Raw genomic sequence first — 20,372 nt, forward strand, 5'->3', positions numbered from 1 at the left:
ATCCGTTGATCGCATCTACTTCAACATCCTTGACACCAAAACCTCCATCTCAAAGCAGCGATTTTGCTGGCTTCTAGGGTTTGAACCTGACGAATCGAGGGTTAACCCTGATTCGATCTTTGTGGGTCAATTATTCTCCATGTTTTACAACATGGGTTACACTGAAACCCTTACTACTGTCACGAAGTTCAAGAAGTCATGCCTTCCTCCTCAATGGAATGGCTTCTTCATGATCTTGTTCAAAGGTTTATCTGAGAGGAGTGCAGGTTCTGATGGGGCCAGTCGTTTGTTCATGATAATTCTTTATGGGTTGTACAATGGGATCAACCTCGACTATGGCACGGTTCTCTGGCAGCAGTTGATTCAAAGCCTCGGCTCTACTTCTCAACACACTGAAATCTCTTATGCCAGGTTCTGGATGCTCGTCACCAAATGGGAAATGGACAAGTATCATGTCCCCACTGTGGCTACTTCTCCACTCTCCTCGATTGGCATGTTCCACACTACAAAGATCATCGTCACTGATCCTCCAAGTTCATCTTTGTTGGCTCAATTCCTGAGTCCATGTATGCTGGTGTACCAGAGGAGAGCCACATCATCAAGACCTACAAAGAGTTTCCTCTTTTGGGTCCGAGAGAGCTGACTGCAGAGATGCTTCAGTCCATCAACGATGTAGACAAACCTGCTACCAGGGGAAAGAAACCAAAGAAAGGGAAAGGAAAGAAAGTGGGCAAAGGGGCGAACGGCCCTACTCCTAAGAAGAAAAAATCAACAAAGGCAGCCCAATCACCTCCACCGAAGAAGAAGAAAACACAGCCTAAAAGAAAACTTGTTCTTGCTTCTTCCTCAAGCGAATCAGAGGATGAAGGTTCAGACTCAGAGGAGTCGGTTCGAGGTGACTCTCCTCCCCGTTCACCTTCACATAAGGTACCAGTCATAACCGAACCTGTCTCTTCTCCACCTATCACTATCTCTGTTTCCATTCCTATCATAACCTCCTCTATTTCCATTCCCCCCATAACTTCCTCCACTTATATTCCACCCACTTCTATTCCTATACCACCTCCCATTTTCTCTAAAGCCACAAAAACAACAACCACTGGAGTTCGAACCAACGTATCTGATACGGGGGATCATACTTCAGCACCCGAACACACACCTACAATCGAACCCACTTCCACACCCGAACCTACTCCCACAACCGAACCTCCAACATCACCTTTATCTCCCAATCACTCAGCCGAAACCGAGACATTTCTAGGAGGGGAAGATATGAATTTCGATTCAGTTTACTATAGTCCCTACCAGGTTCAGAGCGATGATGATGATGATGCTCCTATCACCAAAAAGCACATCAAGGAACTTCACGAGAAGATTGATAATCTCGTCGCTTCTTCCTCCTCCTCTCAGTCCCATATCACGGAAGCTGCCATTCAGGGGATGGTCGATACTTTCACCAAGGCACATGAAGCCTCCATCAACTCTGCTATTGTTGCTATAGATGCATCAACAAAGGCTTGTGCTGCTGCGACCGAAAAAGTCAAAAAACTATTTCGAGATGCTACCCTCTTTTTGGAGTCTTTGCAGGGGCAGCCGAATCTAATGCAGCAAAGGTTAATTAGATTGTTGAGAAGCTGGCTACTTCCTTTGAAACAGAACAACACCACTTCACCAGTCTTCGTCAGACCCTAGAAGCAGACAACAAATCCTTCCATACAACCATTGAGGATCGCGTGACCAAGCTCCAAAAAGACCTTGCCACGGAAAATTTTGTGATGGATGCGCTTGCACGCAAAACAACTACGCTAAAACCCAAGAGTCTTCAACTTTCCCAAACTGAGAAGGATGTCGATTCTCTTCGGTTTGAGTGTGCTGTGATTAAGAGTTGTGTTTCAGATGTCCACGGAGCCCTCTCGAACATCATTGAAGCGCATGACCCGATTCTCAACTACTCAGTGAGGCGAACTCTTGCTGAGAAACTTGCTCCTGCCCTTGCCATGCTTAGCAGAATTGAGGGGCTTCCTGAGCAAGTGGTCCATCCAAAACAAGGGGGAGAAAGAGCTTCAAAGGGCAGTAATCAATCTCAACCTCCTCCTGTTTCCATAGCTCAATCCCAACCGCCTCCAATTTCTTCATCAGTTCCAACTAAAGCAAATAAACCACCAACAACTGGTCATGCATTAGGTTCGAGTGCTCAAGAAAAAGGCAAAAAGGTTCTCGATGACAGTGATGGAGACGAAGACAAAGAAACCATTGCTGATATTTTGAAGAAATAGGCCAAGGACAAGGAACTGTACATGAATGCTCGGATTGCTAGGGAGGCCGAAGCAAATGAAAGGAGGATGAAGGATGCTCATGATCTCCTTGAAAGTCGAAAAACCCTATTCCCCCCATGGACTCTTGAGAAGCTTGTCAAAGAAGCTATCGAATCCCCCAGCATCCTCTGGCTTGAACTTGTGATCTCTTTGGACAGGGCTAATTCTGTTGAGTCTCAATTCGACATGCCCTTAACCCGAAAGGCATTTATCTTTCATGCATTTCCCCACTTAGTTGAAGTCCCTCATCCTTACTCGAAGGTTGATAGGGAACTTATTGATTTCTATCTGAGGTTTGCTCACCCACAGTATCAGACGTGGAGTGCATAGAAGATTGTCAATGTTCGGGTCCTCAAACCCTTTCGGGAGGGTAACTTCACGAACGTCAGATTCAAAGTCTTGAGGGGGTCAGATAAAGCCAAACATGCCATTTCTCTGGCTGATCTTCCTAACCTAAATCCTCACGATTGGATCCTCCTGCATAACATCCTCCTCACCAATGAAACTGAATATGGACCAATCATAGATCACTTCAAGAGGATGTTGGTTTGTTATATCATGGAGGTTGCCAAGTTGGATCAGGAAATTGCTAATGTACTTAGAAAGAAGCCCACCATCTCCCCAGTCGGTTCTGCAAGTGATCTGAATAAAATGCAGATGGGGAGGATTGATCCGAAGCGAAACTCGGTTATGTTCACCAGGAAAGAAGGCCAGAAATGTTTGTTCGCCTTGGCTGACAAACATCTTTACACCACTTCATGTCTGGAGCATGTTCTGGGGATCATCAATTGGTGTAAGCAAATTTCTGAAGATGATAAGAAATACTTCAATGACATGGTCCATTGGTATATTCATTTCTGACGAACTCTTCTTGCCCTCATTCCTTGCCTGTTCAAAACCACGAAGAAAGTTGATGCAGAAGGATCCAGTAAGCCAAAGTAGAGTCTCGCCCTAATTGATGTAAAGGGGGAGATTGTTGGGTCCATTATGTGTTGCGTCTTGGGCTCGGTCCATAGCCCAGTTTTGTATCCGGATTGGGCCTGTCCATCCGTGATTTAATTATTAGGGTTTAGTATTTACAGATGCTTGCATGCATCTTTGTACGTAGCTGTTTAGTCGATCATTCCAAGCGATCATTGTTTTTATCGATTGTAACCCTAAAAGCCTCTATAGTGGAAGTTCTTCATCGAGCTCTGCTGAGGCGTGAATCTATTGAATCATTCAGCTCATTATTGATTCATTCTCTTGTTTGTTATTTTGTTTGCATTATTCTGATTAACCTGTGTAAGATCTAAACGATCAAAGAGATTTTCATCTCATCACTAATGAGACAACAATCGCAAGAGCAAGTTGCATCTGCTGGCTGACGGTGATAGTGGAGACGCCTTTGATCATTAGTGAAAGATGTGATGGTGTGGTATGGTAGTTGTAACATTCAAAATTCAAGTAAATTACCTTTCTCACCCATATATGCGAGAAATGTTTGAAAATAGGCCCATAGTGGCATTTTTGTAATTTTTGGGCGAAGCATGCGTACGCTAGGCGTACATGGAAGAATCCCAAACTCTAATTTTTAGGGTTTGGACCCCATTTAAACATCCTTAACTCTCAATATTTCTTTCTTTCATAAGCCTCCAAGCCCCATTTCGACCCCTTTGCAAACCCTATTCCATTTGAGAGCATCTTGAGCCATTTGTGTGTGTTTTGGTGATCTTAAAGGAGGAAGAAAGAAGAGGATACTGTCTTAAAAGAGTGAAACACTTTGGATCCATAATCACATCATCATTTAACACCATTTGAAGGTAAAAAACTTTGAACTCGATGAAGTATTGATTAGATCTTGTTTAGCCATCGATTTGTGTTCTTTTGCTCCCATAAGGTTGGTATTATTAGTATGGGTTACTCTAATTCATATAATTTATCCTTTCAGACGTTTTGGAGTGTCTAGTAGCATAAAAATGTGATCTTGGTCATTAGTTTCCTTCCATGCATGAACTAGGATATCTTAATGAGTTAAGAAGTTAGGGTTTTTGGTATTGAGCACTTAATATCCATGTAAGACCATCAAGTTTGAAACTTTATGGTTAAGGACATCATTTGAGGACTAGATCTAGAATTTGGACGAAAGAGATTAAAGGATTAAGCTCTTAATAGAAGGGAAAAGAAGCAGTCAAATACGTTGGGCGTACTAAATGGTACGCTGCACGTACGCAGTCAACATTCTATTTTCTAGTTAAGCTCAAGTACGCCGGCGTACAGGCTGAGTACGCCCAACATACTCAGTTGAGTTGACTCGTATTGACTTTTGTCTTTTTTATTTTGACAAGAGTTTGACCTAAGGGTATTTTAGGTATTTTGATTATAAGTTAAGTTTGGTCATGTTCTAATGAATTGGTGACTGGTAGAGGTGATAGTCAGAGCAGTGTCATGTTCAACGATCTTTTCAGACTGAGAGGTGAATTTTCCTCACTATGCATGTGGGTCGAAGGCACCAATACGGCCCACTAGATTGTGTATCCTGGTATATAAGATGTTGTTATGTTGTATTGATCTGTTAGATCTGTATCTTGGTATATAGGATGTTGCTATGCGGTAGTGATATGTAGATCTGCCTGTTTGTCTGTTGACTGGTTATATGATTATCTGTTATTGGATATATGTTATTTGTTATGTATATGTCAACATGGTATGTTGGGGTTGAGACTGTACTGCTTTATGTTATCAGTCCACAGACTAGGGCAATCCAACCGAAAGGTTGTGATCCATGGAATTCCAACCGAAAGGTTGTGGTCAGGGGGTAATCCAACCAGGAGGTTGTGGCCCCACTATGTATTGGCAATCCAACCGAAAGGTTGTGGGCTGGGGCATTCCAACCGAAAGGTTGTGGGTCGGAGGTAATCCTACGAAAAGGTTGTGGACCCGATATTTGTTTGGTTATATGTTTGTTTTGTAGTACTTTGGGGCAACTCACTAAGCTTTGGCTTATCGTTTCAGTTTATTGTCTCATGTACTTCATATGATCGTGACAATGCGAAGGCGTGATCGTGCACATCCTTCAAATTTTATGTTATTTGGATTTTCAGATACTCTGACTATTGATTATCACTTTTGAAACAATGTTTTGTAAACAATTATGGTCATTCGGTTGTTTTTGAAAAATGAAAAATTTTACTCTAATTTTGGGATGTTACAAGTTGGTATCAAAGCCCTAGTTTAAGTGAATTGGATGAACATTCGTGTGAATCCATACTCAAACTAAGGAACTGAAAAGGTTTTCAAAATCATTTTTTTAAAAAAGGTTGTTTTTAAAAGTAACCAAGAAAGGATGTGATGTGTACGATCAACCGGAGCAAGAAGGTATAACCCAAATTACCACATTCCTATTTTTTATGATATAATATAACTACATGTTGGATTAGGTGTATAATCCCATAACTATATTTTGTATGAACTTGAATTGATAGTAGCAATGTCCTTTTGGGTTGCCTTCAAACCTGACAATTGAATAGGATAACTGTTAGAGAGAGAAGATGATTTATTAATTTATTATTGGGTTAATAAATTAATTAGAAATATAAATAAATGATTTATTAATGTATTATGGCAATAATATATTAATTAGAAATCATATTGTTTAATTTTAATAAAAAAATAATTTGGAATTAGATTTGGGGTTAAAGGAATTAATTGAAACTGCAGGGACTAAAGGTGACAATGTTCAATAGTTGAACAATGAGCATTCTAAGACCTCCCTAAAGGGGGGGGGGGGGGTGGGAACAAATTCTAGGGTGTTTTTAGGGAGGAAGTTAAGTGATTAGGGTTATCTTAGATACACCCACCTAATCCAATACTTTCCTTATCACCTATATAAACCCCAATAGGGTTTGATTTTGTCCAACACTTGATTCCTTAGAGGAATTCCAAAATTTTCCACTCTTCTCTCTCTCTCAAAAGTGTTCCTTGGTTGATTGGTTTGTTTGTGAGCCATTAGAGGCGTGACACTTGTGGCGCTTTCTATCGAAGGTCTTTCAAGCAAGGATTAAAGATTGTTTACAATAACAATCTTAAAGGTATGTAAATAAACCCTAATTTTCTATGGATTTCAAAAATTATAGGAGCATACTAGGGCTTCTTCTTTATGCTCAAGTTTGCATGTTCAACTAGTGAAAACCTAGATCCTTAATTATAGGGTTGCATGAACACATATGATTTGTAGTTATGGTCATCACCCATTAGTGGTATCAGAGCCTAGGATGTTTTTAAGTTGAACTTGATGCAATTATGAGTCGTTCAAAGGAGAAGGGATCAGAATCGTCATTCTATTCATAGAACTAGACGAGTTCATGTTTGGAACTCGACGAGTGCATTGCACTGACTTGACGAGCTGGCCTGTCAAATCCCAGATTTTTAGATTTTGATAATCTTGGCTTGATTAAGATTATTACCTAATCTTGGCTTAATTCGTTTTTGCTACTTAAAATTAGTTTTTTATTAAAGGTAATTGTATATCCTTATCAAATTTAATGATTTGATTTAATTTGATAAAGATAAAACTAATGGTTAATTTAATTATTCAAAATTTAACCTAGTATTTTTGAAAAGTTATAGAAATACACCATTTGGTTTCGGAATTTAAAATTTAATTAAGTAGTTTAATTTTGAAATCTTAAATTCTAGAACCATATTATTTTAAAGGTTTAAATTTAATCAAATTAAAAGTTTAATTTATTAAAATATTGAACCCCTAGTATTTTAAAAGTTTAAAATACACCTTATACTATATAAAATTAAAAGTTATATATATATATATATATATATATATATATATATATATATATATATATATATATATATATATATATAAAAGAAAAGTATGTGTTAACTTTAGTAGGCCTCATTCACGAACATGGTCTATAAGGGGAGTTTAAGGAAGCGACCTATAAAATGACTGCCATTGGGTATCCACTTTTACCCACCGCTCTCTTGACTAGTTGATGGTCGTTAGCCGAACGGGTTTGATAGGACACTAAACTCTCATTAAAAGTATAACAAATTATAAAGTAACTAAACCATTTTTTAAAATCTCATTCTTAGTTACTTTAGGAAAAATGTGAATTTGATGCTAACCCATGAAATTGCACATTACACCTTATTGGTCATTAGTGGAGCGCGTGTGGTTAACCGACACATTAATATGGGACTAATACTGTTGGCAATAGGTGTATCGTAAATTATCATTGATCGATGGAGCGTGTGTGGTTAACCGACACATCGATTGGGTAATAAATGACATTGAGAAGTACCAAGCTAATTTGCATGGCTATTCACATCTCGTTTGCGATCCTCGGCATCCAGTCACAAAGTGAGAGCATAATCAAGATTAAACATGTCATTGAATAGTCAATGAATCCTAGATGTCGAAAATATGGATACTAGCCTTAATTTAATTTTTGAGTTAATAATTAAGGATTAAATAAATCAACTACCTTGAATTCTTTTCTCCCTTTATAGATGTCGAGTCGACAACAATAGTCTTCCTAATCCTTCTGGAAATAGTTTTCCTTCTCAATCTGAAGATGATCTTCCACAAGTTGATCAAGGTGAAAGAATGTTCCCTTCTTCAAATGGTGGAACTGGAAATCATGCTACTCCGACTATTCCTCCACCTCATCCAGTGATTCTCCCCGACCCATATATTCTTCAACTTGAAAAGTTCAAGGTTACTCAAGTCCTATTGACATGAAAACACCTAGATGAAAATTATGTGTGTGCACATGTTCTAAACATTAAGTCACACATTGACGGATTGGGAATGTTGGGTGTCATTTTCCCAAGGGAGTTGGCCCTTGACTTGGTTCTAGTTCCGCTTCCTAACTCATATAGTCAGTTCATTGAAGACTTCCATGAGAGGGACCACGACGTAACCCTAATTGATCTGACATATTTGCTAATTGATGTTGAAGTAGAAATGCTGAAGAGCACTGGTCAAGCAAATGTGTTTGAAGGATCGGTCTCCCAAAACTCCATGGACAATAGCAACAATGGTAGTCCAAAAAAGGTTTCTCTTTCCAATTGAAAGGGATCGGCCAAGGTCAAACCGTTTGACCATATGGTAAAGAGAAAAGTCAGTTCTTAGATAGTCCCATGTGTTGTTCTTGGGGAGTCTATATGTTTCTATTTCGAATAGAAGGGACATTGGATGCGAAGCTGCCCTATCAACTTGAAAGATCGCAGAGATAGTAAAGTCAAGTTGTATGACTCTACTTCAGGTACATCCACTATCCAACTCTATTTTATTAAGTTCCTATTTATAGATTCTTCTTACATGATGTGATATTCACATTTTGATGTTTTTTAGGATCTAATTAAGAGAAAGAAAGAAGCTTAAGAAGAAGTAAGCTAATTCTGATCATGAGAGATGGATTTCAATCACATGATTCGATGATCAAAATCTGAAGCTGCTGCTTAGGAGTTATGATAGATTAATAGATTGCTTAGAAAATATGTAGAAACATAGTTTTCATATATATTTGCATTGGAAGGAAAAAAATTTCCGCACATTATCAATAAAGTAAATTTTTTGTTTTATGTTGTTATACTTTAAATATTTCCTTACAATGGTATTTATGGAAATTAGTGGTTATATTTCTATTATTACCAATGTTAACAGTGGATTTGATTCATTGTTATATCATTTGTGGTAATGTCATAATTGACCAAGTGAAAAGGGAATTCTCATCACCCAAGTTTCAATTGGATAGAAACTTAGAATCATACAATTTGAATTGTGTGATGTATGAGAATCTTGATCTTTGGAAAATTAAGACTAATTCATTGATGATATGTTTATGTGAGTCAAAGTGAAGGACTAAAGGATTTAGTACACATTGATGTGGACTATTCAGATCCACCACAAACGATGATAAGTCTATTCGTCATGATTTACTGATTGTTCAGTAAATATGATTATGGTTATAAGATTAAGTGTAATTCTGATTCTTTGAAAAGTTTCAAAGAGTGGTAGAATGAATAAGAAGAATATGTTAGGCAGAAAGATAAATGTTTCTCTAATCTGAAAGGATAAGAGAGTACTTTGGTATCTTGTTTTATGATCAACTTAATGATTATGAAACCATGTCACAATTGATCCTCTAAGGACATCTTAGTGCATTTATATGACTAAGAAGAGGATTTAGATAGTGTTGAAATGGTTTAATCGAGAGATGAGTCATACTTCGTATAAAATAAAATTTTAGAGTCATACTCTAGTAACTACAAATCGTATCTAGAAACTTATTTCAATCTAAGTAGGTTTATAACACCTCATAAAATGTGGAGTGCAAATGTTTTCTTACTCTAGCACATTTAGAATTGGTAGTAGTGTTGTTTTGGTTAAAACAAAGGATGAACTAAGACCATTACATGAAGTGATTTCTTGTCGAGAATCCACACTAACTTTTGAATATTTGTTTTTGCTTGTCAAGGATTGTTACTTGAGAGAGAAAATTACATGTCAAGAAGTCAGTGGGAGTATTATTGGTCTTGAAGAGTTTCAAGAGTCAATCAAGAATAAACTTTTTAGTTATCACTAGCACACGACCTGAGGTTGATAACCTATCGTGTTGACACATTCTTGTTTCTATGCACCTTCCAGTTGAGTTGGCAATGCATGTGAGTTCTATGATTCTCATTTGACTGCAAAAGACAGAGCACGTTGGTCAATGATAGTACATTGATCAATATGAGTGAGCTGCTTGAGAACCTGGAAGCGTTGGTAGGCCCTTGTGCTACCAGATGGCAGGAAATTAAGAATAAGCAAAGTTCAGTCCATGAAAGGAAAAACAAAATTTGATTTTGGTTTGTCCTCAACCTTATCTTATAATTGTAGGTTGGAATCGATAAATTCACATGGATAGGAACACATACATCATAAAATCTAGGCGGCACAAGTTTTTTCTCTAATTCTTGAAGAAGATTATGAGGAAACACTTAGTAAATTTTGAATCTTGTTGATATCATGGTTAGCAGGTGTGATAATTGCATTCTCAAATTCGTATATGATTACGACATCACTTTTCATAGTTCGAATTGTGAGAAATGGCAAGTAATAGTTTGAACATTAAGGATTTATCACTGTAAGTTATAAATGGGTTTAAACACACACATATGCTATCTAATGAAATGTGTATGAGCTTGAGAAGTCTGGTTGAAGACTTTTTGAAGCATCACATATCAGAAATATGAACTTTAGTAAGAAAGTCAATAGTATTGATTTCTAGAAGTCCAGTTATTTCTAGGATACATGTCAAAGCTAGTGGGAGCATAATTGTTATGCTAGCAAGAATATAACTGTTATGCTAAATGGGAGCATAATTGTTATGTTAAGTGTTGCAAGTTGGCAATAATTTTATAGGAAACAAAGTTTTCAAATTTACAAGTTGCAGAGTTTGAAAATTGTTTCGCTATAGAAAGTTATAGGGGAGAGAACACTTATACTTCATTTCAAATCTAAAAGTTTAGATTGAAGGATTTTAATGGAACTTAGTCATGAACATATATGAATATCATGTTGAAGTGATTCAACATAGGAAAATTCTATATATGGAAATATTATAGCAAGAGACTAATCAAGTATCATGTCTTTACATTATGTATCGAATCCCATATGCTTCAGATATAGGATTGATTACATATGCTATGATATTCACTTGTTCTGATTTTTCCAAATGCCTAGAGCATTAAGAGGGAAAAGGACTAGAATAAGATGTGACTAAAGTTGTTAAACAATTGTCAAGAACAATTTGAGGTTCACTGAATATTGGTTTCTTGTGGACAGTTGGAAGTATAGTAATATTTGGACGGACCATATTGACATGTTTTTGATTGGGATAATTCTTGATCAGAATTGATAGTCATATGAGAATATGGAAATGTTTTCACAATGGGAGTTGGTTATTGAAATCTATATGAGTTAGAAACCTTAATGTAATGAAGGTTTTCAATGAGTTACCTTGAATTTGATACTTCATTACCACAAAATTGTTTTAAGCAGTGTTGTAGAAATCGGCCTTGACGGTCGATTAATCGTTTGACGGCCTTGAACCGATTACGATTAAGGTGCTTGGCGGAAATTGGTCAAAATGGGACAAACTCAGGCTTGGCGGTCATTGGCGAGTCTTGGCGGTTCTCGGCGGGAAATATTTAAAAAATTCAAAATTTTTAATTTTCAAATATTACACCAAAACTTTAAAATTTAAAATTTTAAGGTTTTCAAAATTTAAAATATTATAATAAAATTTTCAAATTTTCATACTTTTAAAATTTTAAAATTTTAAATACTTAATTTTTTAGGACATATTCATTTTTTAAATAGTTTTATTTATAGTTTAGGGTCCCCAATTAATCGCCGATTAATCCCCGCCTAGTTCGATTAATCGCTTATCGTCAGTCAACCGCCGAACTACCTTCTTTTGAAAGCTTGTAGATGTGCTTGTCGAGGAGCATGCATAAACTGAAAGACTTGATTCACAACAAACATCATGTCGGGTCGGGTCAACGTGAAATACTTTAGGCCTCCCACGAGCAATTTTTACAACATTGGTTTTAAGTAACAAAGTTTCAATGGAGCATTTTGTGACATCGTTGGCAAAGTCTTTATGACTTTTAGGCCACATCATCACAAAAGGATATTGGATGCAAGGTTAGACTCTAACACATTTAACAATGAAAATAATTTGGAATTCTTACTAGTTCTAATAAGAATTTGAAATTGTAAAATGAGCATCATTGGAATAATGTCCAATCTATCTATTCACAAAGGAAGGACTATGGAGAGACATAATATGCATGTTTAAAACATGGCATGACTGATGTCTAATTCAAGTGTTTAGTTGATTAATCGAAATATTATACAATTAATAAATTCTAATTAATATGGTGATTAAAAAAATGAGTGTTTTATTTATATTCAATAGTTTTGAGACCATATTAAATTAGGTTATTATTGTGTTTCACTTCGCATGTTTTACTTCCCGAATAATTGGATTATTCAAAACATCCACATTGATCATACTTTGGAAGTAAATAATGAATTAAGATTGTCTTGAATTCGATTGTAGATTGTCTAAGGGTTTAGACATAACAATGGTTTACTGTAACATTCACGAGTACTTTTGAAATGGGGATTTGAGTATTGGATTAACCCACGCTTAGAGAATTAATTCATGGATTTTATCACGGGTAATTTTGATACGATAATATCTTATATTCTTGAAACGGAGAAATATGAGTTTTTGTTTACGAGTCAGTTGTGCATTGATAATACGTAAATGCATCAGTAACTTGATGTTATAAAATGTATTGTTGTGTGTGATTTGATGAGTGAATAGTGCAAACATATGAGTCGAAGTTTATCCGTTCCTTTTACCCTAAACGGGAAAAAGCGATATCTATGGGCCCTTCAATGATTTGATGATGACATCTAAAGCGCTAGCTAAGCTTGGACTGAATTGATGTGTTCAATCAGTAGTCTTATATCGGTCATCATAAATCAGAAATTAGGAAACAAATCTTGGACAAAGAGTATGATTATAATCCATGTCTCATGTTCATATGATATCTTGTATAACGGAGGAATATTTGATAACTTATTTAAGGATACGTCACTGACTAGGTTAGAGTTCGACAATAGCTTTTGGTAGCTACAATTTGCTAATCAATTTTTGAAGTTATACTTGCAACTATAGTTATTAGACTTATCCAATTGAGAGAATGTTGGATTAGGTGTCTAAGCCCATAACTATAATTGGTATTAATTTGAATTGATAGTAACAATGTCCTTTTGGGTTGCCTTCAAACCTGACAATTGAATAGGATAACTGCTAGAGAGAGAATAATGCTTTATTATTACTTGGTTAATAAATTAATTAGAAATCTAAATAAATGATTTATTAATGTATTATGGAAATAATATATTAATTAGAAATCATATTGTTTAATTAATATTTAATCAAAAATTAATTTGGAATTAATTTTTGGATTAAAGGAATTAATTGAAACTACAGGGAGTAAAGGTGACAATGTTTAATAGTTTAACATTGAGCATTCTAAAACCTCCATAAAGGAGGGGGGAACGAATTTCTAGGGTGTTCCTAGGGTTTCCTTGGGCTCTAAGGGTGCCTTGGATGCCTTAGGAAGGAAGTTAAGGGATAAATGTTATCTTAGATACACCAGCCTAATCCAATACTTTCCTTATCACCTATATAACCCCATATAGGGTTTGATTTTGTCTACCACTTGACTCCTTAGAGGAATTCCAATATTTTCCACACTTTTCTCTCTCTCTCTCTCTCTCTCTCTCTCCCTCCTTCTCTCTCTCTCTCAAAAGTGTTCCTTGGTCGCTTGGTTTGTTTGTGAGCCATTAGAGGCGCGACACTTGTGGTGCTTGCTACCAAAGGTCTTTCAAGCAAGGATTAAAGATTGTTTAAAATAACAATCTTAAAGGTATGTAGCAAACCCTAATTTTCTATGGATTTTGAAAATTATAGGAGCATACTGGGGCTTCTTCTTTATGTTCAAGTTTGCATATGTCAACTAGTGAAAACATAGATCCTTAATTATAGGTAGGCCTGGCAATCGTGTCGTGTTCGGGTTGGCGTGTCGCGGGTTGGCGGGTCAAAATATATCAACCCAAACACGACCCATTTAAATATACAGGTCATGGGTTGGCGGGTTTGGAACATAAACCCATATATGACCCACGAACCCATTTATTTATACGGGTTCACAGGTTGGCGGGTTTGTGGGTTAGATTTGGGTTCGTGGGTCAGATTCCATAAATAAAATTAACAATTAAACATGAATAAATTCTTGATGGTTGATACAAACATATCTAAATTTTAGACACTTAACTACTTAAGTATTAAAGTCTTAAACATCCAAATGAAAATTAAAAACATTCATAGAAGCATGTTCAATGCCTTAATCGCTCATACAGCCATACGCCGATACGCCATTTGATTTAGGGAAAAAACGAGGAAAATCAATTGGTCACAAACTTACTTACGACCTTATGAGTTAGGACCACAAGTCAAAATATAAATACATTTAAAATATTATATATATATATATATATATATATATATATATATATATATATATATATATATATATATATATATAATTAAAAATATAAACGGGTTGGCGGGTCAACCCATTTATTTTTTGAGAAACCCATATATGACCCGTTTAATAAACGTGTTGGTAGGTTGGCGGGTTGGCGTGTTGAAAAACTCAACCCAAACCCGTTTATTTCGTGTCGTGTCGTGGGTCGTGTCGCGTGTCGTGTTGAGAATTGTCGGCCCTAATTATAGGGTTGCATGAACACATAGGATTTGTAGTTATGCTCATAACCCATCACTACATGCTAGTGATAGGCTAGGGATCTTCAGAGATTACAGGATAGAATAGGCTGATGTATGATGCCTAATAACCTAGTAAGACTTCTTGTATTAGTTCAGTTTGGAGTCAAATTGATTTTAATTCGATTTCCAAAATATGATATGTAGTTTGTTGTTTGAATTTGTGAAGCAATTTTTATGTGTTTAATCGGTATCTAAAAGTAATGATGAACGTGATCCACTGTTGAGAATGGGATGGCGTGTTAGTGAATATGAATAATTCCCACTATACCCTTGGATGAATTTGATTCTTTGTACCGAGACTTAAAATTTTATCGTAAACCCTTGTAATATAGTCCATTGATACAATCATCCAAAGGTTATAAAGTGGTTATGTGGCTAGACAATATTATCGTGTTATATTTTAAACCCCCCTCTCTCTCTCTCTCTCTTTCTCTCTCTCTCTATATATATATATATATATATGTATATATATATATATATATATATATATATATATATATTTTGTTCGATTTATAAAATAAAAAAGATTGAGAATCTCAGCCAATCATTTATTTTTGCTACAAAACCCTCCGGCGTATCGTGCCAACGGATTATGAGTAATATTCATATATGCATATAAATATAAGTGTATTCATATATGAATACAACACCTCCCCTACAACACCAACCATCACCACCATCGCCACCAACCACCATCGCCATCTCCGCCACCATCATCTCCTCCACAACCAACCACCACCTCCGCCACTACCCACCGCCGCCATATTCATATATGAATAATAACTTTTGCAATACTTATTCACATATGAATATACGTATTCATAAATGAATATGATCTATTTCATCGTCCTAGTACGTTGGAACGCTTAAGCGACAGATTCAAAATGAGTGGCTCAGATTCATTTCGTCATTCTCAACAGAACCCTCCCTTATATATATATATATATATATATATATATATATATATATATATATAGGATAGGATAGAAAATCAAAAAACAGTAGGAACCGCGAGGAAATAATATCACAACCACTCATTTAATTAAATGAATGGCCAAGATTAAAGTCAAGCAATTAACTATTATGGTTTTTTGGCCATAAACTTCTGTTATTACTATAAGTTATTCTTCAAGTTTCAAAAAAGACAAATATAATTAGGGGTATTATCGGTAACTAAGAACTTGAAACACGCCGATTTGGGATGCGTCGACCTCTGCCTACTTCGTCCAACATTTCTTTCACGTGTCATGTTAATAGTTTATGTGTTTTATTAGGCTGTCTGGTATGGGTATCACGAAGCCCTTCATGGTCCAGCAACGGTCGTTGTCCGTGCACATCATGTAGGTCCTCTCGTGGTGCTGATTTGGAACCACGAGCATGGTCTCTCGTGTTAGCCACCACAATTCACCACAAACTTTTTCTTCTTTCTTCCTCTCTTCTTCTCTCTTGCAACTTAAATCCACCACGACCACATTCATTCATTGTAAGTATACCAGATTGAGAATGGAAGGAAGATGGAAGAAAAAGATGATGAGGTGTATACACACCATGAGCTTCTTGTGATGTGTATACAGGAAGACCTTATATCCCTTAAATTTTATTTATTAAATAATTTTTTTTTGTTAGTTAAAAAAGAAAATTAAAAATACCAATGCTATTTTTTTATTCTCTACAAAACAAGCCCAATATTGATTACTTAAAAAAAATCAAATTATAGATCATAGACTACTTTATACTATAACGATACAATACTTGTTTTAAAACAAAAATATCTTAAAAGAAACTTATATACATTATAACAGTAGGTTTGTAAAGAAAAAATTAAAGATAAATGTTTTTAATGTTTTTATTATAATTTTTAAAAATATTAGTTCTTAGAAAATATAACAAAAAAAATATATTATCTTTAAATGTAAAAAAAAAAGCAAATAAACAAGTTCTTCATCCTACTATTTTAATGAGTTTGTAAAAAGTTAAAAAATATTGTTGTTAAATGTTCCTCTGTTTTGTTAAAATGAATCCAAACTTTTATAAAAGTAAGGCATGAAATTTATTTTTCCAAATAGAAAAAAATTAAACGGTTTTTGTATATTTTATATTGTTACTTTGCATATAGAGTATTTGAAAAATATGGCTGTTTAGCTATTACACTTTATTTTAAAAGCTTATATGCTTTTTTATAAATAATATTGAAAATGAGATCATTCAAAATAATTATGATCCAAAAAAGTATCATTAAATATGTTTATGGTCTTTAAGTTGTTATGGTCCCAAATTATTACGATCCAAATATATTATGATCGTTAATCTTATCTTTTATTAACAAATTTAAATGAAACTAAAAATATGATGATCCGTAAATTGTTAAATAAAAACTTGATTTAGTTAAATATATTATGATCCAAAATCATTTGATAAAAATAATATGATCCAAAAATGATATTACCCAAAATATTATGATTCAAAATGACATTATTCAAAATATTATGACTTAAAATTCTATGACTAAAAATATTATGGTCCAAAATAATATGATTCAAAATGATAGAATCAAAAATATTATGATTCTAATTATTATGATACAAGTTAATTTTTTTTTTCTAAAAGTCAATTATATGATCCAAAATGATGTAATAAAAAGTTATATTACGTAAAAAATATATTAGTATAAATTTAAAGTTATAAGATTCATAAATATGGAGTTAAATCATATGATACAAAAAAATATTATATAAAATAATATGACTCAAAATATAATTATTTAAAAATATTATAATCTAAAACTTAATTTAAAATTCAAAGTAACGATTGTAAATTGACAAAAAAAAAATTAATGAACATCTTAAAATTTTAAATTATTTATGTTTATATTTTGTAATGTTATTCAAAAATCAACTCCAAAAGCATATGGAGTTAGTTCACCATACCACAAAAGTAAAACAAATGATAACGTTTTACACAATTTAATTTAAAATAATATCTTGAAAAAAAAAACATAAATAAATACATAGCGCGTTAGCATTTATTTACGGGAAAATGACTTAAAAAGGTAATGAAGTTCCAAAAATATACAAAAAAGACCATTGTTTTTTTATAGTACATAAAATACCATTAAAGTATATTTTTTATATACAAAATACCAATGAAGTATACATGTGTTCAAATAAAGTGTTGTGGATAACCTGTTACTGCAGGTAACAAAAAAATGTCTTAAAAAGGTAACAAAATTTCAAATTTGTTCAAAAAAATACCATTATTTTTTTAGTATAAAAATTATCACTGAAATTCCCAAAATGTTCAAAAAAAATCATTGTTGTTTTTTCAGAGCACCTTTTGTTAACTTCGTTGTTTCCGGATTATATAGAACATAGTCATCGGAGATTAGTCACCGTCGTACCAGTTGTGTACTATCTTTCATCCTATCACTCAATCAGTTTGTATTTAAATCCATATTTAGGAATTCTCATGACATAACGTCACACCTATTTCTCCTTTGTGTCTCTCTTGTGCCGCAACACTAATGAACGGCTAACATTGATGTATAATATGTGCATCTATATAACGTATATATCTTTTAGGTTTGAGTCATATAATGTGATCGGGAAGCAAGAATGTTTAACTAATGTTATTACCCACTTACTTCTCTTGTTACCACAAGAACGATCGAGTGAAGGAATGAAAAAGATTTGCACAATTATTACGAACTGATATGACGGTTCATGATCCCCGGTAATTGTGTTCTATATAATCCGACAACAACACAGTTAACAAAAAGTGTGATATTTTTTAAACATTTTGCAACTTCGTTACACTTTTAAGTCATTTTCTCATTTACTTGAAGTACCTAGTTACCACAATGTTTTAGTTGAACATATGTATACTTCGTTGGTATTCTGTGTACAAATAGTAACATTAATGATATTTTTGTACTAAAAAAACAACAATGGTATTTTTTGAATTCTTGGAAACTGGGTAACCTACAATAGCCGGTAAAATGGTACTTTGTGTATTAAAAAAAAACAATGATCTTTTTTGTACATTTTTGAAACTTCGTTACCTTTTTAAGTCATTTTCCCTTTATTTACCCAGCTAATGGCCCAATACTTAGGTGCCCATTTGCGGCACTGTACGATATCTAACGATCCGTTACATTCGAACATTAAAATAAAATGATTTAAAAAATATAACTATCTAAATATTGTTTTGAATTATTTTTTATTTAATTCAATATATTAAGATCCAAATTAATATAATCAAAATTAACATGATCTATAAATGTATGATGCATAATATCGTTATGATTTAAAATACTATGATTAAAAATTTTATGATCTAAAAATAATACTAGTATTAAAAAAAAGTATGAACGAAAAATATTATAATCTTTAATAATTTTCTTATTTAAACTTTTATAATTGTAAAACACTAAAAACTCAAATCGATATTTAGTTTAAAAAATAAAAAAAACAAAAAAAAAAACCCTACTGAGCACATTTCTATTCAACTTTTTTTTTTGAATTTTTTTAACGAAAAAAACTAAAATAAATGAAAAAGAAAAGAAAAACCCATTTAAGTGACGTTTCATGGACGTTCATCACACATAATTATTCCCCCGAGTCCGTATTCCATACACGTGTGCCGCGTGGGAACGCGTCACGACTAAGTAAATGAGTTTGACGTTTGTGCCCTTGACGAAATTATTGATGGAGAATAGTCCTCACGGTTACTACCAATTTTTGGGTTACTATTATATATATATATATATATATATATATATATATATATATATATGTGTGTGTGTGTGTGTTAGTCTATATATTATTAGCTCGCTTGTTTATGAGCCCTTTTGTCTTTAGCCCATTAGGGTTTCTGTCTAGCTAGTATTTATATCCGCTTTATTCCTTGTAGTCTTTATGCTTTTCTCTGAGAACCCATGTAATTTCTCTTTGTTATAATCATATGACAATGTTATCATGCTATCAGAGCAGAGGTTTGATACGTTGTTAGAAGTCTTTGTAGCAGAGGGTTACTGTAGCATGTCGTTTTTGTTTATTGTCACCGGTATTCGTTTTTTTGATGTGTTGATTCGTTGCTACTGTTGATTCGTTGTTGCTTTTGGGTCGTTGCTACTGTTGGTTCGTTGCTGCTGTTGGTTCATAATTGCTGTTGATTTGTTATTCAAGTGATTGCTTCTGTTGGTTTGTTACTCTTTTCATTCTCAGATTGTTATATTCTCATTGTGGTTATTCATTCACTATCAACATGACTAGAAAGGATGATTCCCTTCAGTCAATCAGTACTCGTTTGGATGGAAAGAATTATACGTATTAGAGTTACGTTATGAAGAACTTCCTTCGTGGGAAGAATGTAACGACAAAATTTTCAAAACAATTTTTTTTTTTATTGTTCATCAACCAAGTTCATATAAAAATATTCTCAAATATTTCCAACATTAGTTTTTGAAACATAACATATCCCAAGATCATAAAATCAAACTCTCTCTCTAGTGTGTACGAGTCACGCCGACGCCTTTCCACTGTCCTCGCTAGTACCTAAAACACATAACACAACAACTGTAAGCATAAATGCTTAGTGAGTTCCCCAAAATACCGCATACAACACATATGCCACTCGA

Source organism: Lactuca serriola, chromosome 5 (assembly GCF_051521515.1).
Source record: "Lactuca serriola cultivar US96UC23 chromosome 5, Lser_US96UC23_V15, whole genome shotgun sequence".
Classification (NCBI taxonomy): domain Eukaryota; kingdom Viridiplantae; phylum Streptophyta; class Magnoliopsida; order Asterales; family Asteraceae; genus Lactuca; species Lactuca serriola.